The 27351-nt window shown below is 35.3% G+C and overlaps 3 long non-coding RNA genes and 1 pseudogene across 3 annotated transcripts in view; 2 read left to right on the forward strand and 2 right to left on the reverse strand.

The window, feature by feature from the left end:
- Nucleotides 1–1385, forward strand: LOC139808779 (uncharacterized). The gene is made up of 3 exons (XR_011730951.1): nt 1–125; nt 455–819; nt 1121–1385. It is a non-coding gene; the product is annotated as an uncharacterized lncRNA (long non-coding RNA).
- An 817-nt stretch (nt 1386–2202) lies between these two features.
- The window catches only part of LOC139808195 (uncharacterized), a 183961-nt gene continuing 158812 nt past the window's right edge, over nt 2203–27351 (reverse strand). Inside the window, exons 2-3 of the long non-coding RNA XR_011730808.1 lie at nt 2650–2776; nt 2203–2228 (exon numbers count right to left, since the gene is read on the reverse strand). This is a non-coding gene — a long non-coding RNA (uncharacterized lncRNA). The remainder of the gene's footprint in view (nt 2229–2649; nt 2777–27351) is intronic.
- Nucleotides 13452–16315, forward strand: LOC139808379 (uncharacterized). Its single transcript, XR_011730847.1, has 3 exons — nt 13452–14267; nt 14897–14911; nt 14980–16315. It is a non-coding gene; the product is annotated as an uncharacterized lncRNA (long non-coding RNA).
- LOC139809025 (sulfotransferase 1C4-like) lies at nt 22206–26087 on the reverse strand (annotated as a pseudogene).

The following is a 27351-nucleotide window of genomic DNA, read 5'->3' on the forward strand; positions in this document are numbered from 1 at the left end:
ATATATTACTAATCGGTATTTTATGTTGTGTATTTTATCGTAGCTCCAGCTATACTGCGCATGTTATACCGTGTAGTGGGCGACGAGGTATTTTGAAGGGGTATCACCAAGTACTTTGTTACAAAGTAAGTGCGTATAACGTAGTCTAATATAATTAACACATATCAGTATTAAATATCATAAGAATAATATTTTTTTTGTATTTACGTTGGAAAATATGATACGCCACACATCTGAAACATAAATCTGTGCGTTCAATATACAATGCTACTGATTAGAGACCATATTTTAGTCTTTAATTATAATTTAACTAAGCTAGTTTTAATTAAGTTATATTCTTAGTTTCCACATATACATAATTAAATTGTACACTAATACTCACGGTGATTCTTTAAAAGTAAATTATATACAACGTATGCATTATTTTGTTGTTGACAATGTCATTTTTCTTTAGGCAATATATATCGGCCACTTCCGACGATTTGTTGAGCGCCATACAAAGTGCTAAAGACGAAGCTTCTTACGTCCCTTCTATGCAAGATCAAAAATTCAGAATAAAAGAAGTGTAGATAGTCCAAAATCGTTATCCTGTTCTGAATGTGACGATAAATTTTGAAACTGGTGAAATGTATATAACACAACAATGTGTCCGCGCAACAGAAAATATCAATAATAAGTGGTGGATACCCATATCCTACACTGACCAGAGTTTTCTGGATTTTTCTAATACCATGCCCAATAATTGGTTAAAACCAGACGAAACTCTTAGAGTGCAAATTAATACAAGAGGTTGGATTATCGTCAATCTACAACAAACTGGTATAATATAAATTTTACACTCTTCTATATCAATTTATTTGCTTCATCATCACGATATTATTTAAGTTCTTATGTATTTTTTTATTAAAAAAAAACTTCAAAATTTATGTAATTATATTCTTCGAAATCTTGTAATTTATCTTGTAAATTATTAATATACACTTTTTTGTAATATTTGTAAGTTATACATATAACGTTAATTTGTTTAATACGATAAAGAAAATGCGAGTATTTAGAAATATATTTTGATAATTTCAAACAAAAAGAGATTTAATAACAAATTTAATGGATAATTCGACAGCATACTGTCGTGTCTATTGTGATATTATAAATCTGGAAAGAATCATACGTTACTTGAATTCTGAGGAATACACGAAAATACACGTTCTCAATCGTGCTCAAATTATCGATGATGCGTTTGCCTTTTTGCTGGAGAATCAATTAGATAGCTCTGTATTCATGAATCTTATAAACTACCTAAGACGAGAGAGAGATTGTGTGCCATGGCGTCCAATGTTCCGAATTTTAGCACAGTTTTTAAATTACTTTTCACTGCCAGAGAGCAAAAGTTTCAAGGTATGTAATAACAAATTTTATAAAAATAAAAAAAATATTTGGCTCTTTAATTTGACCCGTTCTGAATTTACACATTCACCGCTTTGTCATAAAGTCTGTCGCGGTCGGTTTTATAATATATAATATATAATATATATATATATATATATATATATATATATATATATATATTATATATATATATATATATACTAGCATCCCCCGCCGGGCTTCGCCCCGGAGAACATGTGTATTAGGACACGCAAATAGTCTCTCTCTCTCCCTCTCTCCATATGCATTGCTCTCATATATACGCGTAGCTTTTGCCATTTTTTAATTTTCAATATTACAAATTTATATTTCGGAAATAAAGCATTTTTGCATATAATATGCCATTAAAAATCATTTGACCGAATTTTTATTAAATTTCATATACTTTTAATATCGATTTTTTTGGAAACCGGTATCAGAAGTTTTTCGAATTAAAAACCATTTGACCAAATTTTTACCAAAAGTATGTAAAATAGGGGTAGAATTTCTTGGGGAGTGCTATAGGGTGTATAGTTTTTCGTTACCCGGGAAATTCTACCCCTATTTCATATACTTTTAATAAAAATTTGGTCAAATGGTTTTTAATTCAAAAAACTTCTGATACCGGTTTCCAAAAAAATCGATATTAAAAGTATATGAAATTTAATAAAAATTCGGTCAAATGATTTTTAATTTCAAAAATTTCAGTACCGGCTTCCAAAGATATCGGTAACAAAAAATTTCAAAAATTTCAGTACCGGCTTCCAAAGAGATCGGTAACAAAAAATTGTACACTTTATGGCACTCCCCGGAAAATTCAACCCCTGTTTTATATACAATTTTTTAAAAGTTCGAGTGGAGCTACTTCGTATCTCCAACACAATTATTTCTCGAAAAATTAGAAAAATTAAAAAAACCGGTTTCCAGAAAATTGGTAAAAAAAACTATACACTCTACCTCTACACTCCCCGGGAAATTCTACCCCTATTTTATATACTTTTAATAAAAATTTGGTTAAATGGTTTTTAATTCGAAAAACTTCTGATACCGGTTTCCAAAAAAATCGATATTAAAAGTATATGAAATTTAATAAAAATTTGGTCAAATAATTTTTAATTTCAAAAATTTCAGTACCGGCTTCCAAAGAGATCGGTAACAAAAAATTTCAAAAATTTCAGTACCGGCTTCCAAAGAGATCGGTAACAAAAAATTATACACTTTATGGCACTCCACGAAAAATTCAACCCGTTTTATATACAATTCTTTGAAATTCCGACAATTATTTACCGAAAAATTGAAGAAATTAGAAAAACCGGTTTCCAGAAGATCGGTAACGAAAAACTATACACCCTATAGCACTCCCCGGGAAATTCTACCCCTATTTCATGTACGTTTGGTAAAAATTCGGTCCATTAGTTTTCGAGATCATAGCGAACAAAAAAATGCAAACCCTGTTGCTTTATAATAATATAGTATAGATAGTATAGATATATATATATATATATAGTTTTTATATCTTTCGCTATAATACAATTTCAAATTCCTTTTTTTACTCTGCCAAGTTAATTTAATAACGAAGGCTTCCTATAATTAACACGACAATCGTCGTCGTAAATTGTAATTTAGTATTGCCTGATTCAATTGACTCCTCGAAAAGTATCGGTTGCGCGGAGAGTGACACATGGAATATTTGCGCTATTATTGAATCCGTTTTACACCGTTCTGTCTTCAACACATGCTTTACACGAAAAGTTCTTGCGGTCTATTGTTTGACGTGCGTCCAGCGTCTTTCGCAAAATAATTAATAAATACTTTGCAACTTATACTTACTTTGTAAAACTCGAAATCGCAACCTCATGCAAAGTCCTACCGCAAACTGCATTTGGTCGTCGCGCGACATCGAATCTCTGATTAGCATCGATCGCTTATTCCGACGGTTTCAATTAAGAATACAGTTTCGGCGGACCCACGGTTGCATTCGAGCTTAGTCTGAATTAAATATATGTGAATTTTTTGCTAGGACGAAAGACCACTAAACACACGGGACAGCCCTCGCCCATCACATTTTATTTTAAATTTCTAGTACCTGATATAAACTCCTTTTTAAAATTTTTTTTAGATTTTACTCGAAACACTTATGCCCATGCATACACACACACACATATTCACTCACACGTAGGGTAGACCGGGGACAAAAGTAACATTTTGAGTTTAAGATTTTATAACAGTTAAAATATAATATCTACGTAAAAAAGACCTGTACCTTTAGATGTAGTATTTATTTGACTACAAAATTTTCTTGTGCTGAATTCAGTAATGTAACTAGGAAAAAAGTTATTATTGTTTAAAGAATATGAGGAATACTGTTACAACCGTCCCAACCCCCGGGACAATTGTAACAGCAGAGGGGAACGATTGTACCACATCATCTATAAACAAAATAATGGTTATTTAGTAGGTTTATGTAATCAATCTTACGAATTTTCTATAAAAAATGCAACTTTAATGATAAAATAATTTGTTACATGACAATATCAGTATTTTTACATTATAGCAAACAAAAACAAATAATACTGTTTTCTCAACTGAAAGATTATTTATAATCATATATATTTAAAAGATTAGGTTAAGTTGAAGTTGTCCCCGAGCAACGGGGACAATTGTAACGCTACAACTGTTCCCAGGCATTGATGTTACAATTGTCCCCTAATGATATTTTATGATTCGAAGTAAATTTTTTACATAAATATCTGGATGAAAGTCAATCGTATTATGCAAATCATCAACATAAATAATCACTAAAACATATAAAAATAAAACCTTATACCTTCGGCATAAAAAAAGAAAAATATTTCAGATTTTATGCACGTAAGAAAACTTACTTCAGGAAGGAAAAAAGTAACTTCTTCTCCTGCACACGTGCACGTTCCGCGAGGGGCGGCAATGAACTAAGGAACAAATGCCGCTCTATCTAGCGGATCTCGCCTCGCGGTCATACACATGTACCTTTTATAGTTTAAGAAATATTCACGATGTTACAACTGTACCCTGTTACTTTTGTCCCCGGTCTACCCTACCGATCACCCGGTCATCAAGCGAATCACCATACAATGTAACGAATAGGACGCGCGCGTCGACGTTTCGTGAAGTTTTAAACACAATTTTACATGATTCTTTATTTTGCCGCGCAACTGACGCGCTTTGCTTTATAAAACTTAATTGGATCGCAGAATTGATTACATTGCTAAGATTCACGTAGAACTTATTAACAAGGACGAAACGATAACGACGCGAATGTCCATCTTGGATAACGAACAAAGACTACGAAAATAATAACGACTAATCCTAAGGCACCTTCCGCGCCGCAAACAGCGAAAAAAATGAGGAAAAAAAATAAGACAGCCAGTTCTCGGTCACAAAAATAACTTTCTATTGATACTCAAGCAATTTCAAATCATCAATATGCAAACTATTTGGCTATTTGTACCGTCAAATTTCTCACAAGCTGAATAGCCAGATAGCTTTCTTGGTTTTTCCGTAAATCCGCGTGTGTTCCGTCTAAATGACCGATATAACAGGGTATGGTCCCCCGCAATTACGCACGCAATCGGCATATTATTAAGTACGCGTCATTGCGTTCGGAACGAATAACATACACGCAATTGTTTTTCTTTTTACCATTTGGTGTCCAAATTGCATTTGCCTATCGACGACATTGGCGCCGACGACGAGGATGCCTTCCTTTCAGCGTCGGGCGCAGCGCTTCCACAGAGAACGGACTAGTTAGCGTTTGTTCATTTCTGAAAGAGAAAAGAGTTATCGGGATTAGCAGTGTATAGAAAGAAAATAAGATATATCCAGTTATAGGTACAAAATACCCGGGAAAAAATGTTTATATACAATTTTATCTAATTATACCATATTATTATATAATCATATATAATAAGATCTATTTATGTTTTCATTTATATGCAATTTTATCAAAATATTTATAACACCATATCAAATTATGAAACATTATATTACAATTCTTTTCTGAGTAAATAATTACATGTAATTATATAAAGATACTAGCTGGTTACCCGGGCTTCGCCCGGGAGTCGTTTTTCTTCAAATGACTTTATTTGTGTTTTAATATCCTTAATCGAAAAAAATTCCTTTATCAGGCAATGGCTGATAAAATGTGGTCCATTAACGAATGAGCAGTTAAGCAAACATACATACACACCAATCCACAAAAATGCTATAAATTATTTTTTTATCGATTGAAGTTCAATTTCGTCGTATACAATTCTTTAAGATTCACTTAATTATTTCCCAAAAAATTTGCAAAATTTTGTAACCGATTTCCAAAAAGATCGGTAACGAAAAATTTCGGATACCGGTTCCCAAAAAAATTGGCAACGAAAAACTATACAGTTTATAGCACTCTCCGGGAAATTCTACCCCTGTTTTATATACAATTCTTAAAGATTCGATCAATTATTTCCTGAAAAATTCGAAAAATTTTGGATACCGGTTCTCAAAAAGATCGGTAACAAAAAACTATACACTCTATAACACTCCCCGGAAAATTCTACCCCTATTTTATATACTTTTGGTAAAACTTTGGTCAAATAGTTTAAGAGTGTATAAAGAACAGACATACAGACATTCTATTTTATATATATAGATAGATAGATAGATGTATAACTTCACATCAAATTATACAATATTATATTAAAACTCTTTTTTGAGTAAATAATTATATGTAATTATATCAAAATATTTATAACTCCATATCAAATTATGCAAAGTTATATTAGAATTTTTTTCGAGTTGAGATACATCAAATTATATACAAACTTATATATAATTGCGCCAAATTAGATATAATTATATATATTCTTCTTAATGTTTGATTGAAATAATAAATAATAAATTCGCGTAAAAATACCATTTTTTTAGTATAGAATAATGTAATTTTATTTTTATATGTATGCGTACACATATATTTTATTGTTCACATAATAGAATTTATTAAATTTGGTGTGTTACAAATATAAAAAAAGATTATATATAATTATATATAATTATATATAATTATATATAATCATATATAAACTTTAAATTTGGATTATCCAATAGATGGCATTCGATAGGATTCGTTTCTTGTATTTAAAATTTGACGAACAGTAGTATAAAAACGGTATCAAGAGACACGGCACTGTCTCATGCAAGTTATAATATATGGAATAAATCATTTCACTTTTGATTCTAGGGAGGGTCCCAATTGCCTACAAATCAATTGCCTACAGTGTCGTTTGCCAACATCTCATTTGCCGACAATTCGTTTGCGCACAAAAATTATTGCCTACAAGTCGATTGCCTACAAGCACTATTGTGCACAATTAAAAAATTAAGAGACGAATGGACGTTTGCACACAAGATACTATTGCACACAAGCCGCATTGCACACATAATATTATTGCCTACAGATCGATTGCCTACAAGCACTATTGCGTACAATTAAAAAATTAAGAGAAGAATGGACGTTTGCACACAAGATACTATTGCACACAAGCCGCATTGCACACATAATATTATTGCCTACACATCGATTGCCTACAAGCTCTATTGCGCACAATTAAAAAATTAAGAGAAGAATGGACGTTTGCACACAAGATACTATTGCACACAAGCAACATTGCGCACATAATATTATTGCCCACAGATCGATTGCCTACAAGCTCTATTGCGCACAAATAAAAAATTAGGAGACGAATGCACACACGACACTATTGCGCACAAGCAACATTGCACACATGAGGTCCGGTTTCTATTGCTGAATTGGCTACACTAGTTCAGAGGGCTGTACTTCTGAATGAACCGCCCTTCCGATTGAGACAGGGTTTTGCAGGTGATTTTGTCACGATATCTAGAGATTATTTATGATGTCCTATCTTCGGGTTTTTTAAATAGTTTTTTAGATTTTAGCCTGACAATTGTAAACAAAGTGTGCGGCGCTCTACCTCAGGTACGAGGTATTTGTGCAAGCAATGCAGCCGGAAAACATAATCCGTGTGCCGGTGGCTTTATAGCATTTTCGACTGGGTCGGGTTTCAAGCCAACTCGAGTTGAGTTATGACGTCACAAGCTCTACTTCTAGGTTCTAATTAGACGATTTCAGCATGTGACGTAATAACCCAACTCTGGTTATTTTATCTGATACTTACAACGAGCGTTAAGCAGGGCACACTCACTTTTTGTAGAACGTAACAGTAAGGTTTCGACCAATTGCGTTGCTGCTCGAATCGGCCGTCTGTAACCGTAGAAGTAAGAATTGAGCAACGCAATTGGTCAAAACTTTACTGTTACTGTTACGAAAAGTGGGTGTGCCTTGCTTTGGAGCTACCGCAAAAGACTCTCGTCACGTAGCGTAACGTAACGTGACTTTATGTTTTTATCCTCCCCCGAAAGCACGGGGGGGGGGTGTGCGTGAACTCGGTTCGCGTGGAAAGTGTATGCGTGAACTATTTCGGGACTACCGCACCTCCCCCGAAAGCACGGGGGGGGGTGTGCGTGAACCTCGGTTCGCGTGGAAAGTGTATGCGTGAACTATTTCGGGACTACCGCACCTCCCCCGAAAGCACGGGGGGGGTGTGCGTGAACCTCGGTTCGCGTGGAAAGTGTATGCGTGAACTATTTCGGGACTACCGCACCTCCCCCGAAAGCACGGGGGGGGTGTGCGTGAACCTCGGTTCGCGTGGAAAGTGTATGCGTGAACTATTTCGGGACTACCGCACCTCCCCCGAAAGCACGGGGGGGGTGTGCGTGAACCTCGGTTCGCGTGGAAAGTGTATGCGTGAACTATTTCGGGACTACCGCCCCTCCCCCGAAAGCACGGGGGGGGGGGGGTGTGCGTGAACCTCGGTTCGCGTGGAAAGTGTATGCGTGAACTATTTCGGTACTACCGCACCTCCCCCGAAAGCACGGGGGGGGTGTGCGTGAACCTCGGTTCGCGTGGAAAGTGTATGCGTGAACTATTTCGGGACTACCGCACCTCCCCCGAAAGCACGGGGGGGTGTGCGTGAACCTCGGTTCGCGTGGAAAGTGTATGCGTGAACTATTTCGGGACTACCGCACCTCCCCCGAAAGCACGGGGGGGGGTGTGCGTGAACCTCGGTTCGCGTGGAAAGTGTATGCGTGAACTATTTCGGGACTACCGCACCTCCCCCGAAAGCACGGGGGGGTGTGCGTGAACCTCGGTTCGCGTGGAAAGTGTATGCGTGAACTATTTCGGGACTACCGCACCTCCCCCGAAAGCAGGGGGGGGGGGTGTGCGTGAACCTCGGTTCGCGTGGAAAGTGTATGCGTGAACTATTTCGGGACTACCGCACCTCCCCCAAAAGCACGGGGGGGGGGGTGTGCGTGAACCTCGGTTCGCGTGGAAAGTGTATGCGTGAACTATTTCGGTACTACCGCACCTCCCCCGAAAGCACGGGGGGGGGGGTGTGCGTGAACCTCGGTTCGCGTGGAAAGTGTATGCGTGAACTATTTCGGGACTACCGCACCTCCCCCGAAAGCACGGGGGGGTGTGCGTGAACCTCGGTTCGCGTGGAAAGTATAATATATTACAAAGCATATTATTTATGTATTCTGCTGTAAGTATATAATAAAAACATTAAATCATTAAATACAAACAGTATATATTCAATTTATAACATCCTGTAGAATTACGAAGATTTTCTTATATTTTTTATCATTTTATCTAAAAAAATGGCTTTATCATAGGAGTCGCCAAAATTTCTTTTAAGGGCTTTCATTTTAACCCAAAACAAAGCTTTTCACAAAGTTTCATCGAAATCGGAGGGGGGCCGTTTTCGGAAGTCTACCCGCTTTATTTCTAACAGGACATCGATAAATAATCTCTAGATATCGTGACAAAATCACCTGCAAAACTCTGTCTTAATCGGAAGGGCGGAAAACTATTTTAAAAACCCGAAGATAGGACATCGATAAATAATCTCTAGATATCGTGACAAAATCACCTGCAAAACCCTGTCTCAATCGGAAGGGCGGTTCATTCAGAAGTACAGCCCTCTGAACTAGTGTAGCCAATTCAGCAATAGAAACCGGACCTCATGTGTGCAATGTTGCTTGTGCGCAATAGTGTCGTGTGTGCATTCGTCTCCTAATTTTTTATTTGTGCGCAATAGAGCTTGTAGGCAATCGATCTGTGGGCAATAATATTATGTGTGCAATGTTGCTTGTGTGCAAACGTCCATTCTTCTCTTAATTTTTTAATTGTGCGCAATAGAGCTTGTAGGCAATCGATGTGTAGGCAATAATATTATGTGTGCAATGCGGCTTGTGTGCAATAGTATCTTGTGTGCAAACGTCCATTCTTCTCTTAATTTTTTAATTGTGCGCAATAGTGCTTGTAGGCAATCGATCTGTAGGCAATAATATTATGTGTGCAATGCGGCTTGTGTGCAATAGTATCTTGTGTGCAAACGTCCATTCGTCTCTTAATTTTTTAATTGTGCGCAATAGTGCTTGTAGGCAATCGACTTGTAGGCAATAATTTTTGTGCGCAAACGAATTGTCGGCAAATGAGATGTTGGCAAACGACACTGTAGGCAATCGATTTGTAGGCAATTGGGACCCCCCCTTGATTCTACATAATTACCACAAAAATGGACGATTAAAATTAAAAATTTGATTTTAATTGTATCCAAAAATATATAATTATATCTAATCATTTATATATATATGAAGTATGCATAGTTTGATCTAATTACATATAATCATATACAATTTTATCTATTTATATATAATTAGATAAAATTGTATATAAACATTTTTTCCCGGGTAACTTTGTTCGTTATTTTTTTTTTTAATAATTTTATATTGTGACACCTAGATAATTTTAAATCATGCAAAGTAAATTTGGTTAGTCAGATAGCTTCACAGAGATTTCGAGAGAGAACGAATGTTATAGAAATATAGAAAAGCAGAAAATAGAGTAAAAGCAAAGCAATGGCACTCAATAGAAAGCGTGCAATTACTATAGATTGTAACTTGTCCATACTCACGTATATATTTCTCCAAGCCGATACTAGTCAACATGCTGCCCAGATCATTGGTCATCTGTTTCGGCACTGAAAAATCAATATATAAATAGTAAGATTATTATATTTTATGACATAAAAGTCATTATAAGTAAAAAACAAGTAATTACTTACATATTAGATGGCCTTGTTCCCGTTGCCGTTGAAGTATTGACGTTATTATGCTAAAATACTTTAATAAATCTATTATTCAACACAGCTTCTGTGCTTCTGTAAGCAGACTCTTCTTCGGTTGGCAGCTGGAAGGTAACCAACGCTGCCTCAGGATCGCCGCCGAAATTAACATGGATATTTACAATTTTACCGAATTTGGAAAAATGATTATTCAATTGTGTTATATTGTTTAAGCTTTGTGGAACCTTTTTCAGTTCCAGAGAGCAATTGGCTAGGAGAGCAATATGCACTACTCTCTGTTTTGGTTCCAGACGATTAAGGTCAAACGTTTGTTTGCGTTTCAGCGGATTGCTTTAGGTGTGGGTTATTTCCGACGAATTTGTGCGGGGAATAACCGGCACACTGATCAGTTCTCTTTACCCCCTGCCGTAAATCCCAGGCGCAGGTTGCGGATGTCTACCCCATCCATCATGCTGATTTTGAAACGCTTGCTGAAAGTTCTGTTGTCCCTAATATCCCTGATGCACGTTTTGCCCTTGATAATTGTGTTGAATAGGCGGTTGAATTTGCAGTTGACTCGCCTCCGGTTTCTAATACAACGGAGGCGAGTCAACTAAAAATTTAACCGCCTATTGGCTGAAATACTGTTCGGATTGCACAGGTTTGTAGTCGACTGATAGGCGACTGATTGTAGTCGCGGAAGCGGCAATGTTAGGAACAGCAGCTGATGGTTCGTGGCTGGTCAAAGGATGAAGTTCTCTTTGCCCCCTGCCGTAAATCCCAGGCGCAGGTTGCAGATGTCTAAATGCCCATGGCATTCGTGGCTCCATGCTAGGTGCGTCCGGATTATATTTTGCGAAAACATCCATATTAGAATGGTGGTTTTTTAAATAAGGTGGTGGGGGGTAAACTGGCAAGAAAGAGATGTAGCGGTGGTGGATTACCATTAGGTGGTTCTGGTACCGTGGCTATTGGAACTGTTCCTGGAGCTTGAACACTATGCGGTTCGAAACTCAAAACATGACTAAGGCTGCGTTCGGCGAGCGCGCTATTAGCGATTAGCGCTATTGCATCATTCTATCTTTATCGCTCATCAAGTGTAGAACAAGGATAGAATAAGCAAATAGCGCTAATAGCGCGTTCCCCGAACGCAGCCTAAATGACTAAGATATTTCAAGATGCATTTTTTAATCTTATTGTATTGTATTTATATTATTTTTAAATTAATATAAATAAACTTTATTATTGTGAAATAGTTTTGTATATATACAAATTTTATAAAATATAATATTACTGATATAGTGACAATATTGTTGATGATGAGCCCATCTCGACTTCCGCCTCACAACACAGTCAAACTCCAAAATTTCTTTGTTATTCCATCAATCTTTTATAACAGAATAATTTTAATAAATAATTTTATATTGTAATTTTAATTCCAAAATTTATATTCTACTTTATAACATTTTTTTGTTTTTAATAAAACATATTTATGTCTTTATATCATACTATATGATAAACCCGACTGTTTGTCTGTCCGTCCGTTTGTCCGCGAACTACTTATTCGTTAGTGGACCGAATTTTTAACAAAGTATATGAAATAGAGGTAGAATTTTTCGGAGAGTGCTATGATGTGTATAGTTTTTCGTTACCAATTTTCTGGAAACCGGTTTTTCTAATTTTTTCAATTTTTCGGGAAATAATTCACCGAATCTCAAAGAATTGGATATGAAAACAGGGGTAGAATTTTCCGGGTGCTATAAAGTGTATAATTTTTTGTTACCGATCTTTTTGGAAGCCGGTATTAGAAATTTTTCCAATTTTTCAGGAATTAATTGACCGAATCGCAAAGAATTGTATATGAAGTAGGGGTAGAATTTTACGGGGAGCGTCATGATGTGTAACAGTTTTTGTTACCGATCTGTTTGGAAACCGGTTTTTTTAATTTTTCAAATTTTTTGGGAAATAATTGATTGAATCTCAAAGAATTATACATGAAGTAGGGGTAGAATTTCCCGGGGAGTGCTATAAAGTGTACTATTTTTTGTTATCGATTTTTTTGAAAACCGGTTCCAAATGACCGAATCTCAAAGAATTGTACATAAAGTAGAGGTTGAATGTCCCGGGGAGTGCTATAAAGTATATAATTTTTCGTTACCGATCTTTTTGGAAACTGGTATCAGAAGTTTGACAAATTTTTCGGGAAATAATTGATCGAATTTTAAAGAATTGTATATAAAAACAGGGGTAGAATTTCCCGGGGAGTGCTATAAACTGTATAGTTTTTTGTTACCGATCTTTTTAGGAACTGGTATCTTTTTGGAAATCGGTTAAGAAATTTTCTAGAGAGGGAGGGAGAGAGAGAAAAAGAGAGAGACTATTTGCGTGTCTTAGCAAATATACCTACGCTTAATCTCTCTAAATGACTAAGATATTTCAAGATGCATCTTATTTTACGTATCTAATATCTTATTTTTCGATACACGTAACAGCGACTAAAGTCATACAAAGAAATACAGCAATAAAAAAATTACCGAAATTAACTAAAAAAATTAATCAGAAAACTAATTTCTGTTTTTTTTTGTACCAAACTAATTTCTAAATTCTTTACAGTTATTTAAATCAAATCGATCTAATTAAAAGGGAGGGTGAGGTTTTTATTACTCCAACGGAAACTGTATTTTTAGTCTGACATGTTATTCGGCGCGCAGTTTATTTAATAAATTAGAGAAAACATATGTGTTGTACAAAAAATATTATTAGACTACTGAGATCCAAGCTCGGACCGTAAATAGCTTATTTAATGTTGATTGATTGTAATTGTATTGCGCGCCTCTTCCTCGAGATCATATGGTAGTAGCCCCTACTATGTACCGATGTACCACAGTTTTTAAAGTTCTAAAACTTTCCGCTAGGGTTAGCTTCCCGTTCCGTTGGTCATTCTTTTACTTTGTGCCGATTAAGCCACACGCGTGTTTACGAGATTCCGAAGAAAATAGAAGTAAGGAAAGTTAGAGACGGTTCCTCGAGTTCGGAAGACGGCGAGGAGGTACAGAAAGGAAACTATAGCGACGGTGAGGTAGCGTTCGTCGTTCTCATATGTGTACGGTGTCACTTACATATGTCACATGTGTGTACGGTGCGAGGTTATGTGCCGAGTGACGACGAACGACGGCTACACGAAACCGGACCGTTGTCGTCGTGACAATGGTTGACGCTGCACTTCCACGGCGTTTCCGTACGTTCGTGGGAAACAGGTGAAGTGAAGGGAAGCGCGTCGTTGTTGCGAGTAATCGCGAGCACCGCGCGCGAGGCATCCTCTCGTCGTCGCCGTCGCCGCTGTGTCGTGATCATCACGACCATTACGGTCGTGCTCGTGGCTCACCGTCGTCATCCTCGGTGCCAAGGAGGCACCTGACGGTTAGACGAAAGTAACCGAGCGAGACGCAGCAGCAAGATATAAAGGTGTCTATATCGACTATATGTCAACGCAGTAATGCGTAAAGGAAGGTTTCAGGTGTTTTGGTCCAACCAATTCACCTTGAGAATGCAAATTGAGAAACTTCAATTGTGCATAACCTCATTGCGGAATGTCCTACGATAGCCTAACCATCGGGCGGTAGTGACTTCAAAAAGGTAAGACGCATAGGCGAGATTCAGGTGTCTTGGTCCAACCAATTCGCCTTGAGAATGCAAATTGAAAAATTTCAATTGTGCACATAATCTCGCCGCGTAACGTCCTCCCAGCTAGCAAGTTGGGTCGGGGCGGTAGTGATCTTAAAATGGTAAGATGCATAGGCGAGATTCAGGTGTTTTGGTCCAACCAATTCGCCTTGAGAATGCAAATTAAAAATTTTAATTGTGCACATAATCTCGCCACGTAACGTCCTTTCAACCATCAAGCCCGTTCGGAGCGACTTTAAAAATGGGGTAAGATGCATAGGCGAGATTCAGGCGTCTTGGTCCAACCAATTCGACTTGAGAATACAAATTGAATTTTAATTGTGCACAAAACCTCACCGCGTAACGTCCTCTCAGCTATCAAGCCTGTTCGGGACTGTACTGACTGTAGTGACTTTAAAAAAGGGATTTAGTCTTGGTCTAACCAATTCGACTTGAAAAGACAAATTGAGGAACTTCAATTGTGCACATATAATACGCATATGCAAAGCCAGGTGTTTTGGTCCAACCAGTTCACCTTGGAAATGTGTGATTGATAAAATTCAATTGCATACATAACCTTTACTCATAACATCTTGTTTCAGAATATCATCAGAAAGGTAAATAATTTCGACCAGACTGCCCAATCGACAACTATTGACTAAGGATGGTATCTAAAATTTTTTAGAAATTATTGCGGAAAATATTATCCGTAAATATATTGGTTCAACCAATATATTAAAAAACAATCCGAGTATAACTCGCCTTGAAACTATTAGAAAGACTATTTTTCCTCGAATACGAATATCCTTACAGGCGATATTATGATGCCAATAGGAAAAGCTGTAGTCGTTATTATTTGGAAGGTCTTTCTTACGACAAGGATTTCTTAAGAACTAGTGCGTATCTGTTTCTTAGTACGTTTAGCAGCGATCCTTAAGATGAGGTTTAAAAAGACGCTTGTAAATCTGCTTAGCGTCGAGACGGTAAGAGTCGTGATACGAGGAGTCGCTCTCCTGTTTGATCGTAGATATGTTCAGAGATTGCATTTTGCCTGATAGAATCCTAAAACCAGCGGGTTACAAAGATCTTGTAGTCAGGCGGGAAGACGTCTTTGTAAAAGATTTTCCCTTGGAGGAGCGAAAGGTCCTGCTGAAAAAGTTATTCAGGTGTCTTGGTCCAACTAATTCGCCTTGAAAATGCAAATTAAAAAATTCCTCCGGAAAACTTATGCGGTAATAAATCCACTAAATATAAATTTGGAGGTTAAATCTGTTTTTGACAGCACTATTGTAAGAGGACGAGCGTATGGTTCAAAAACCAAAATTGTGCGGCAATCAATGAAGCACAGAACGACTGCTGCCATTGCTGGAATTGCAAGGGCCTCGAGTTCTAGAAACTCGCGAGGCTGTCTCGCCGAAATCGACAGAGGCCATACGGTCAATCGAAGGCGAGCGAGCAGAGGCAGATGTACAGTCAATAACAGAACTTGTCCTCTCAAAATCACATTACCGGTACGTTACCGGTTGGAAGCCGGAACAAGCGCCTACGAAAAGAAATTAGTTGTAAGTAAGGTTGCCAATAGACTGGCACAGCCTAAATGTCAATGAGACAACTCATATATACGAAAAAACCGCAATAGCCGAGCAGGTAAAGATACAGATTCGTAACAAATAATACAGCTATCGAGAAAGCAGGCCATTTCGAAGTATCAGCCAGTTTCAAATTAATTATTTCAAGAATTATCTTATTCCCAAACCTAATAAATTTTTTACAGGTTAATCCTTAATCTGAAAAAGCTTTATAAGTTATAGCTTAATAAATAAGTTACCAATATGTTGAGCATCTTAAATAAAAGACAGAAAAAAGGTCAAACAAATTCTGGCTAAAGGATAATTCCTGGCGTCGATTGATTTGAAGGACGCATATTAATTAATTCACATTGCTGATTCAGACAATATAAGTACTTGAGAATTTTGTTGAAGGTGCTCTTTATGAGCTAAAGTACCCGTTTTTGTGCAAAACACGGCTTCGTACACTTAAAAAAAAAAAAAAAAAAAACTATGAAGCCAATCTCTTACCTAAGAGAATTGGGCGACTTATCCGTTAATTAATTAATTGGATGGCTTTCTTCTTCTAGATGAGACATATACGGTATGTTCGAGAAACATACAAGAAACATGCAGTTTCTGGAATCACTATGATTCATAATGAGTGAGAAAAGGAGAAAAATGAAGCTGGCGACCAGAGATATGGTTCTTGGTTTGATTAGGATACGAGTACCTAAAATTAGTGAACAGCTTATAAATCCGAGGCAATTACACGATATTCCATTCGAGATTTTTGCCAGGTTCATAGGAACCTTAGGTTTATGTTGTGTAGCCTTAAAATTTGGTTGGATACACATGAAGTATTCTGAATAAGAAAAATTGATTGTGTTTCAAAGAAACACGAATTAAAAGAGGTTTTTTGACTGGTGTTTCATTAAAAGTTTTTTCTTTTCAAATTTGCCTTAGAAATACATTTGGATGCGTTACCCTCCGGTTGAGGTGTTTTTTACCAAGCTCAGCGGATTCACGGATATCGGAATGCCATATCAACTATCTTGAGTTCTTATCAGTGTTTTTGGTCTTAAGTAACTCGCAAAAATTCAGAGAACTGAGGGGGATGCAAAGAGAAGGATCTTTGGACCTTTACATTGTATATACGATTCAAGAAGAGCGTCGAGACATCTTGAATCGGAAACGAAATTTGTGTTATCAAATACGGTTTCTTTTCGACGATAGTACAGAGGTTTTGTAAACCGAACATCAAGTTATTTGCATCTTGAACCAATTCCAAATGTTTGCGTCATATCTCGTGGATAAGCGATTGAGAAGCGTTAGTTATTAACGCGTTTACTTATTTCTGGAAACAATTTTAATTTTTACGCAACTTCTCCGTTCGCGACTATACTTAAAAAAAAAAAAAAAAAAGTGAAATTGGAAGGTTCGAGAAATATTGAAGTGGCCCCTAAGTGGCCGGTTCGGGCATGAGGCCCAGTGTACTTAATAATCTTGGATTCTGATTCGTTTTATTTAGAACCGAGTAAATATTTTCTGTGGTTCCTTGACAGGAAGTCATATCCTCTCTGGAAGAGGATTATCCTGATTGTCGGGACGCTGCCAAAGAAGCGTCCGAGCTAAGAGACGACAGACATCATGTTTTCTTCACGGATGGAGCTCTTGATTAAAAGGTTTCAAGAAAGTAAAGCCTCTTATGGACGTGTCTGATAGGACGTGTCTGATAGTTGTACATAATAATCTTGGATAAGTCTTATTATTATAAAATTCAGAGGTGGTGGTGATCATAGCACAGAAAGATGTGCGCTGCTCTAATGAGCCAAAGATCTGAGTTCAAGTTTGACCAGAAATCATCGACCTTTATTCGCCACCTCTCAGAAGAACTTATTTAGTGAACAGGTTGCATATATATATAGGTACACCAACAAACGCCTTGGGGGTTAATCTCAAGTTCTGGTCTAAGGTCTATTGCACACAAGATGCGAGAATGAAGATAAGTTAGAAAGCTGCATCCTAGCATGCCACTGGCCAAAATATGATTCTGAGGATCCCAGGATTGTATTGTATTGAATCATGGCGCTGGGGTGATATTAAGTCATAACGGTTGAAAAACTATCTTAATAGTAGTAACGCTGTTTGACAACGTAAGTAGAATTGACACAGATGTGACCAGTGCATATAGCACCCGCCATGCCTCAATTTCGACCGATAAGCGAAGTGACGTCACCATAGACGTTGTTAGAAAGGCGGCAAAGTGGTCGAGAATGTTTTGCAAGCTTAAAAAAAAAAAAAACTAATTAGAGCCGGGCGCAGTAAATGGTGCGCAGGATAATTTTAATAATAATTGAAATATATATTATATATAATTAAAATATATAAATATATCGCTAAATCTATCCTTAGTTATACAAATTAAGGATTTAATTGTCCTTGTGTTTAAATCCTTTGGTTAAGTGGATATACGCTAAATGCGGTTAAAAATTGTAAATGTATAAAATTTTGTTGTCCCTTTCACGGAATCTCAGGCATAATCTATCTGCCGTAATAACTTTAAACAGCTACCATATGATCTCGAGGAAGAGGCGCGCAATACAATTATATGATTAAACGAAGAGATCGGTCCCACCCAGTATATACCCAATTCTAATATTATTAGAACCCTAGATATTACGGCAGCACTTTAAATAAATGACCAACGGAACGGGAAGCTAACCCAAGCGGAAAGTTTTAGAACTTTAAAACTGTGGTACATCGGTACATAGTAGGGGCTACTACCATATGATCTCTTCGGAAGAGGCGCTTCATACAATTATGATAGAACTTCACTTACAGGTAAGTTCGTTTAATCATATAATTTCAATCGATTTTTATATTTACAGTTTATCAGCGAAGCAGGCTTGATTATTTCCGTATTAAATGCAAAAGAGAAAGAATTTGGAACATTCATTATTTCTGTGTGGGTTTACATCTAATACCAGGCTGCTGAGCGTGCTGACCAGTGCTGCGATTTCAAGCCTACAAAAATTTGGTTGATTAGTTTTTTGAGTTATAGTATATAAACGAAAAAAATTATAAAAAAAGCAATATGTAAGTTTCCAATTTATACACTTTTTTATTACACTAGAACACTACAAGCGCGCGCCATTTCTTCAATTTTTCACATTACAAGTTATTGAAATTTAATATTAAATTTTATACAAAAATCAAAGAAATAGAGGAAAAAAGAAAAGGAAAGAGATAATTCCAACTTTTATCAAGAATATTATATATAAGATTTATTTCGCGGAAAATTATGAATATTTTTTTATAGAATGTTGGATATATCTTGATGTGCTCACAATCAATTTATTCTGTTATTCTTATATTTCTTTAGAATTGAAAGAAAATTATTTTATTCAATAAAGAAAGATATAGGCTCTCTAGATTAATAATGTGAATAGGAGAGGCAATTAGAGCCAAGCGCGGTAATCAAAGCGCAAACAATTTGTAAAAATAAATATATATATATTAACGTACGTTTCGACACATTATTCGTGTCCTCTTCAGCGTTAAAAGTTCCATATACGAAGATTAACAAAGATAATAAAAAAGAAGTCGTGTACAAGGCGTAGTCAATAGACGAACAAAGCATAAAAGACGCAGTCAAAATTTAAAAAAACAAGGATTGAAATCCTATGGATGTACCGTTGTCGAAATCCCAGATACGCCGGTAAACGCTCGCTCCGCATCCCTCGCATCTTAGAAATAATCTCGCCAGGTTGAAAGACCAGGTGGGTAAGAAAGATTCGAAAGCCCTACCTGTACCATCAAACGGAGTCGCAATGTGGTAGAGGCGTAAATTATTTATGTTAAAATCCGATGACTAATAGATTTACTTACAGCGCAATTGCAGACCGGAATATCGCATTGTAACAACAAACTTCACGGTTCGAAACGTCGCGAATGAGTGAGGCATAGGTGGGAAGGTTAACATAATAGAGACTGGTGTATAAACCAGAGGAGGGGATAAACTCTCGCATCAAGTTATTCTAAATTTTAGACAGTCTCTCGATTACATTTAAATACGCGTCCGGTAAACTCTCCGCATCGGTCTGTAAATTCAAACCGTTTGCCTGCCTTTTTATGTATATCATTTCCGAAATCAGACGTTTATAACCATAGGGTTCATTATCTAAGATTTCAACGCTATTCCAATCAAAATCATGATTCCATTCTAATCTGTGTTCAGTTATGACAGAATGATTTGGAGTACTCCAATTAATATGATTACGATGCTCCTTGATTCTTGTTTGCAATTGCCTACCCGTTTGGCCCACATAAGAAGCATCGCAATCATTACAATTCACCTTATAAACCACGTTACATTTATTCGGCCGTGGGAGACTGTCCTTGTGCGCCTTGATGAATGTACGCATTTTATTTAAGCTGTTATAAGACAGTCTCACATTCAAATCCCTTGTGGCGTTCCTAAGCTTTTCAGTAATCGTCGGGACGTACGGTAACGTGAAAAAAGGAGCAACTTCCTCTTCATTCTGTCTTACATTCGTATTCGAGTCTCTGTTAAACAGAAACTTAAGACGATCGCGCAAAATTCTAAAGATGAATTCCAATGGGTAACAATTATTGAGTAAGATTTCAATGACCAGTCTGAGATTTTTAGCATGCAAGGACGGATGCGACAACAAAAATGCCCTATCTATTAGGCCTATGGCCGTACCTCTTTTTTGGCATGCAGGATGCTGCGAAAAAAAGTTTAAATATCTGCCAGAAAATGTCGGTTTATGGAACCAATCAAAAGTTAGCCTATTGTTGTTCAATATCATTGTAATCTCCAAAAAATTCAACGTGTCGTTTTCACCGATTTCTATGGTAAATTTCAGCCTAGGATGGAAGGAGTTAAAAACATCTAAGGTATGCTGTAAAAAAGCCAAAGGTGCAGCAAGTGTTATGTCGTCAATGTACCTTTTATAAAACGGTGGGATATATTTCAAGGTAGCGAGAGCTATGGTCTCCAAATCTTGCAACACTATATCCGCCGCCATGGGGGAAAGAGGAGAACCCATGGGAACGCCGAAAGTCTGTCGATAGATTTTCCCATTAAATATAAAAAAGTGGAATTTAATACAAGCCTGACAGCAATAAAAAACTCCGCTTTAGGGATTTTGCAATTTTTGGAAATAAAATTCCATCTGACTGTTATACTGTCCAATACCCTTTCAATGGGAACATTCGTAAACAATGAAACGACATCCAATGAAATTAATTTGTACCCGTATTTAAATGTATTTGGACGCGTATTTAAATGTAATCGAGAGACTGTCTAAAATTTAGAATAACTTGATGCAAGAGTTTATCCCCTCCTCTGGTTTATACACCAGTCTCTATTATGTTAACCTTCCCACCTATGCCTCACTCATTCGCGACGTTTCGAACCGTGAAGTTTGTTGTTACAATGCGATATTCCGGTCTGCAATTGCGCTGTAAGTAAATCTATTAGTCATCGGATTTTAACATAAATAATTTACGCCTCTACCACATTGCGACTCCGTTTGATGGTACAGGTAGGGCTTTCGAATCTTTCTTACCCACCTGGTCTTTCAACCTGGCGAGATTATTTCTAAGATGCGAGGGATGCGGAGCGAGCGTTTACCGGCGTATCTGGGATTTCGACAACGGTACATCCATAGGATTTCAATCCTTGTTTTTTTAAATTTTGACTGCGTCTTTTATGCTTTGTTCGTCTATTGACTACGCCTTGTACACGACTTCTTTTTATTATCTTTGTTAATCTTCGTATATGGAACTTTTAACGCTGAAGAGGACACGAATAATGTGTCGAAACGTACGTTAATATATATATATTATTTTTACAAATTGTTTGCGCTTTGATTACCGCGCTTGGCTCTAATTGCCTCTCCTATTCACATTATTATTTTATTCAGTTTTCGAGAAGAATTTTACGCATCTAAAGTGACGTGTGTATATTTTGATTTGACTATTATATATCGAATATTTCATCGGAAGTAATAAACATAAATACATATTGTTATAATATGTATTTGATTTATTTAGTTGTCGGTTAGAGCAGTGTTGAATTCCTTTCGCTTATCATTCCTGTACCTTAAATATACCTAAAGGAAAATATATAAGAAATAATTAAAATTATTTTAAAGAACAAAAATAATCAATATTTTCCATTGTATGATTGTTAATTTTATTTATTTGTCAATAACAATAATAATCTCGTCTTTTGTTTATATTAACATTTTTCATACTACTACTACTACTACTACTACTACTACTACTACTACTACAAGGCGACGCCATTACTTCATGTCCTTTGTTTAAAGTTTTAACTTGGAAAAGTTAGGTCCGTATCTTTTAAATTGTACTTAAAGAATGCAGCGATTTTTTTTATGTTTTCAGGTAAATTCTATGCAAAATAAATGAAAACGTTATAAGTATAGAACACACAATAATATCTTTAAATTAGATGTATGTAGTATTCTTAATTATTTACTGTTTTATTATTAAATCCAAATTATATGATCAAATATTATTTAGAAGATTTAAGTTTAATTAATAAAATTTTACTCAGATTAATAATACTTAAAATCCAAAAAATTATAGAAAATTGAAAATATTTATTTTTTCCTATATCTCCTTAGAAATCAAATTAACACATGTAAAAAAAAAAAAAAAAAAAAAAAAAAAAATTCTTTTACACGAAACTACGTGCAATAAAGTAGAATTTCCTTCTATCTTACCTTTATCAGATCTTCGTAGAAGAGAAATAGACATCATATGTGGTCTGTGTCTCATCGCCCAAGCTTCCTTCACATGTTCCAAATAAGGACTCCATAGCGCTGAAATTGTTGGAGATTATAAGCTTTCAGAATGATAACTGAGATAAAATAAATTAAGCTGAAAAAACTAATCAACATTTCGTAAAGCTTACTGTGGTCATTCATGAAATTATTAACAGAACTGTTTGAAAGATCCCTCATACTGTTTCAAAGATTTCTGGAATTTATACCACGAGACAACCACGTCTCTTGGATTTCTTGCAACATAGATAATCTAAGAACAAAAATGATCAACGGTTGACTGCAAGTTTTCGTATTCTAATGTATCCCTTCGACTCTTCGACGTATGAAAAGATAAAGAACAATTAACTCAAGTATACATAAATGACAAATGCTTCGATGAATTTAAACTGAAAATCTCAAAGGGATATTTGTTTATGACTTTCAATTTTCTTCTCAGCATTTATTATATCTCTTTTCTCCTTTCAATACCGTATAGTATATTATTATAAATATGCATTCAACTTAATAAAATATTCAATTGCACACCTTGCAAGTACTATTTACGACTGTCGGCGATAGTTCGAGAAGTATGTGATTCTTAAAGAAACGAGGTGAAGACAGACTATCCATGAATTCGGCGCTATATTTCTTCGTATTAATCCTATCAGGAACGTCTTTCGCTGCGATATGGTTGTTCAGTATTGATTCTATCCTAAAAGAAAAGAATTCTTCCGATATAGTAAAATCTAAGAAAAGAAAATTCAGAAAGTATAACAATTTTATTTTTTTGTGTAAGAGAAAAATACATGCAAAATTCAGAGATTTCCTATATTTTTTCATTAAATCCGAAATCAAATCTGGGCACGTATTATGAAACTTTTCGGAATGGATTCCGATCGGAATTGTTCAGTTATTTCTTAGATTTCTATTGTCTTTTCTAGGGAAAACGGAATAATTCCGATCGGAATCCATTCCGTAAAGTTTCATAATACGTGCCCTGATCGGACGAACTTCCTTATGCATTCTAATTGAAAGTATACGACGAAATAAATACTTGGAACTTAAATTTCGTTTTTATTAAGAAACTTTATCGGTATTTACACAAAAATTATTTTTCCATACCGTCGTAAGAATAGAAAATGTAAATTTATTTCTGCAGTTTTTGCGTAAAAAAACTAAATATATATTATACTGTACTCGTAAAAGGGAAATTTCTCTACTGAATGTCTTCGATGTGCCTCGTCGAAATTCATGTCATTTGCCACCAACCGTACAAGTTCCTGTGTCATCGTCGAATCTATATCAATACAGCACGTAAAGTAAATTAACATTTCTGACAATAGCACGAAATTTCAGAATTTCTCATTTACACTTAAGCGCCTAGATCACTTTCAACAATTTTATTATTCGTAATTTCTTTTATTCTTTTCAAAATTTTTATGTTTGAATAACATTGACTCAAGTTTCAATAACAATAACACTTTTTAAAATATCGATTGTTTATGTAATTTTTGAAATTACAATGTCATTTTAACTATTATATTTTTAAATAATTTAAGATAAAAAAAATTTACAAAACAATTATATGAAGTAAAAGACTAAATTTATTGTATAAAGTATAAAGTATCACTTTTCTGGTAAACTTCAGCTGCCATTTGAGTTTTCTTAACGTTTGGATGATACTTCTTGTTCAAGAACTTCTAAACTAAAAGAAGTTGCGATAATATTTTAGAATTTATTACTTTTAAAATAATATTGGTAATTGTGTAGATGATTTAAAATAATATTATATGGAATGTATAACAGCTTTGGAAAAGTTTCGGTCAAACATATCGCGCACGATTTCTCATACTTTAAGCAATATTAATGTAATAACATACGACTTACAAAGTTTTATATAACGTTTTTAGATAATATAAAATAGATTATTTTAATTTTATTGCTGCATATAATATTTTTGTATAATTTCCTATTTTTATGCATTTATTTATATTAGAGTGTATATACTTTCCGTTTTTTTTTTCTACAAAAGAGCAAAGTCATATGCACACATCTCGTTTGATAAGAAAACAATTCTCTGACTTCTACATTTCAACGTAGTTTTCGACAATAAAATATATTACTTATAAAAATTTTTATCACAGTTTGTACTCTAAAATCGCTCTTTTAAATTCATATCTATTATACTTCCAAATAATCAACTTCAAAATTTGAACTTTGAAAACAATTTACCTGATCCAGGAAAGCTAATAATCCATGTATTATCCGGACGAGTTTCGAAATAAAATATGCTGTTGCCCTCTTCGACATATTTATGTAGCATGACCCATTTATTCTTCTCGCGGAAGCCGATTTTAACGAAGCCGCGTTTGGGAAATGGATACCACTTTAATAATTTCGCCGCCAGCTCATCTTCGAACCACTCTATTTTTAGATCCGTGAAACGCATACTTCGTTAACAGCCTCCTTCTCGTTGATTGTTTGTAATTTCGCTCGAGTGTCTTCGCGGCCGGCACGCTAACTAACAAGAAGCGAAGCTTTTGCGATGATATGCATACACAAGATCTTTCTGCTTTACGGATAATCGCTCAGGTTGTTTACATATCGAGGCAGCAAAGTCACGTGATTTTTACGTTGACAAGTGGTGATTATACCGGTCCTAGACGCTAGACGTCACGTATAGTCCAGTAAAAATACGGAAAAAAGGGAGGGTACCTAGAAAAAAAGTAAAGTGTGCAAGTAGAAACCTGCACATTGCTTCCTCATAGTTTTTAAGTGTGCAAGTAGAAACCTTTGCTCACAAAGCTTCCTCTATTTGTTTTGGCTTCCTCATAGAGGAAGCTTTGTGAGTAAAGGTTTCTACTTGCAAAAAACCCCTTTAACGATCATCGCCAAATTCAATACCGACCTTCCTTGAATGATACTCTATTAATTAAAAAAAAAAAAAAAAAAAAAAAAAAAAAACAGCCCGATATCAAACTTTATCAGGGTTCTATTTATGTACCCTATTTCATATACTTTTGGTAGAAATTTGATTTATAATTATTTGAGATTCGGCCAATTATTTCCCGAAAAATTAAATAAAATTAGAAATAGATCGATATCTCCAAATTTGCGGAAATTAAAGCATAAACAAACATTTCTGCAAAAATTCAAAATTTTATTAAAAAAGAACCCCTTGATTATTAGCAATTTTTATTAATTCTAACACCGACCCGACTATGAATACCGACCTTAAAGAATTATATATGAAATAGAAATATAGAAAAGACTGAAGAATATAATAAAATTAAAACATTTCGGTAAACCTTTTTTTAACAGAAATCGGTAACCCCTTTATTATTAACAATTTTTAATAATTCTATTATATTCTTCAGTCTTTTCTACCCCTATTTCATATATAATTGGTTAAGATTTGGTTGATCAGTTCTGGAGTTATAGAAATTTCTGTAAATTTGGCACAGACATACATACACACATACCAACATTTTTTTTAATGCAATATTTTGACGTTTTAAAACACTCTGAACGTATTGACATTAAAACTCAAAAAACAATCTTTTCTTTGGTTTCTTCTACCCCTATTTTATATATAATTTTTTTAAATTTGGTTGATTAGAGCCAACTTTATACGCAATCAAAGGTTCATATACGAATTTACGAAAACAAAGCTTCCTCTATGAGGAAGCAAAATTGCAACACAAGGTTTTATTACGTCATTGTGTTCAGAAAAATATACTGAACAACATATTCAAATTCCGCCATTTTTCGCTATCCCTAAGTATGTTTTTTATTAACAATTTATAAACAAATTCGTTTTTCTCCACAAATACGATGAATTTTGAAATTTTTGTAGAGATCAAAGTTGTAGAGCAGACAAATATCTACAAAAAAATGTTCTTATGAATTTTTTGAAGTATCTCATATTATATGAGATATTTGCAACAAGAGCTACTAGGCTACGCGCGGAGCGGAGCGGAGAGTTCTAACAAGCAGTCTCTACGGCAGTCTCTACGTTCTAACGGCAGTCTCTACCGGTCGCTGCTAGTTCTCTCTAGGTTTTACAAGGAACTTGAGTTGCGGTTCTCGATACTAGTATATGTGTCTATGTATACACACACATATATATATATATATATATATATATATATATATATATCACCTCCCGAAGTGGAGTAGGCGATTTTTTGGACACCCTGTATATATATATATATATATATATATCCTGTATATATATATATCCAAAAAATCGCCTACTCCACTTCGGGAGGTGATTCGGGACCCAAAAACAAGCAAAAAAGTTCATACAAACATAGGTCCGGAAATGAACCGTTTCCGAGTTATAGCTACTTTTATGTTCAAAAATCGTAATTTAGAATCCGCTTGGCATCCTTCTTTCTTAATTATTTCTTAAATTAAAAATTTTTATTTTTAAATATTTTTAATTTTTTTAATTTTATTTTTTTATTTTTTTTTTAATTTTCAATATTTGTAAATACGATTACATTATTTTTAAAAGAAATCAGTTGTTTTCACAGCTATTTGAAATCAGTTGTTTTCACGGCTATTCAAAATCAATTGTTTTCACGGCTACTTGAAATCAGTTGTTTTCACGCCTATTCAAAATCAGTAAGTAAATCACGGCTTTTCAATAAGTTTCAAATTATTATTTAACAACACCTTACTTTT

This window comes from Temnothorax longispinosus, chromosome 2, assembly GCF_030848805.1.
Source record: "Temnothorax longispinosus isolate EJ_2023e chromosome 2, Tlon_JGU_v1, whole genome shotgun sequence".
Lineage (NCBI taxonomy): Eukaryota > Metazoa > Arthropoda > Insecta > Hymenoptera > Formicidae > Temnothorax > Temnothorax longispinosus.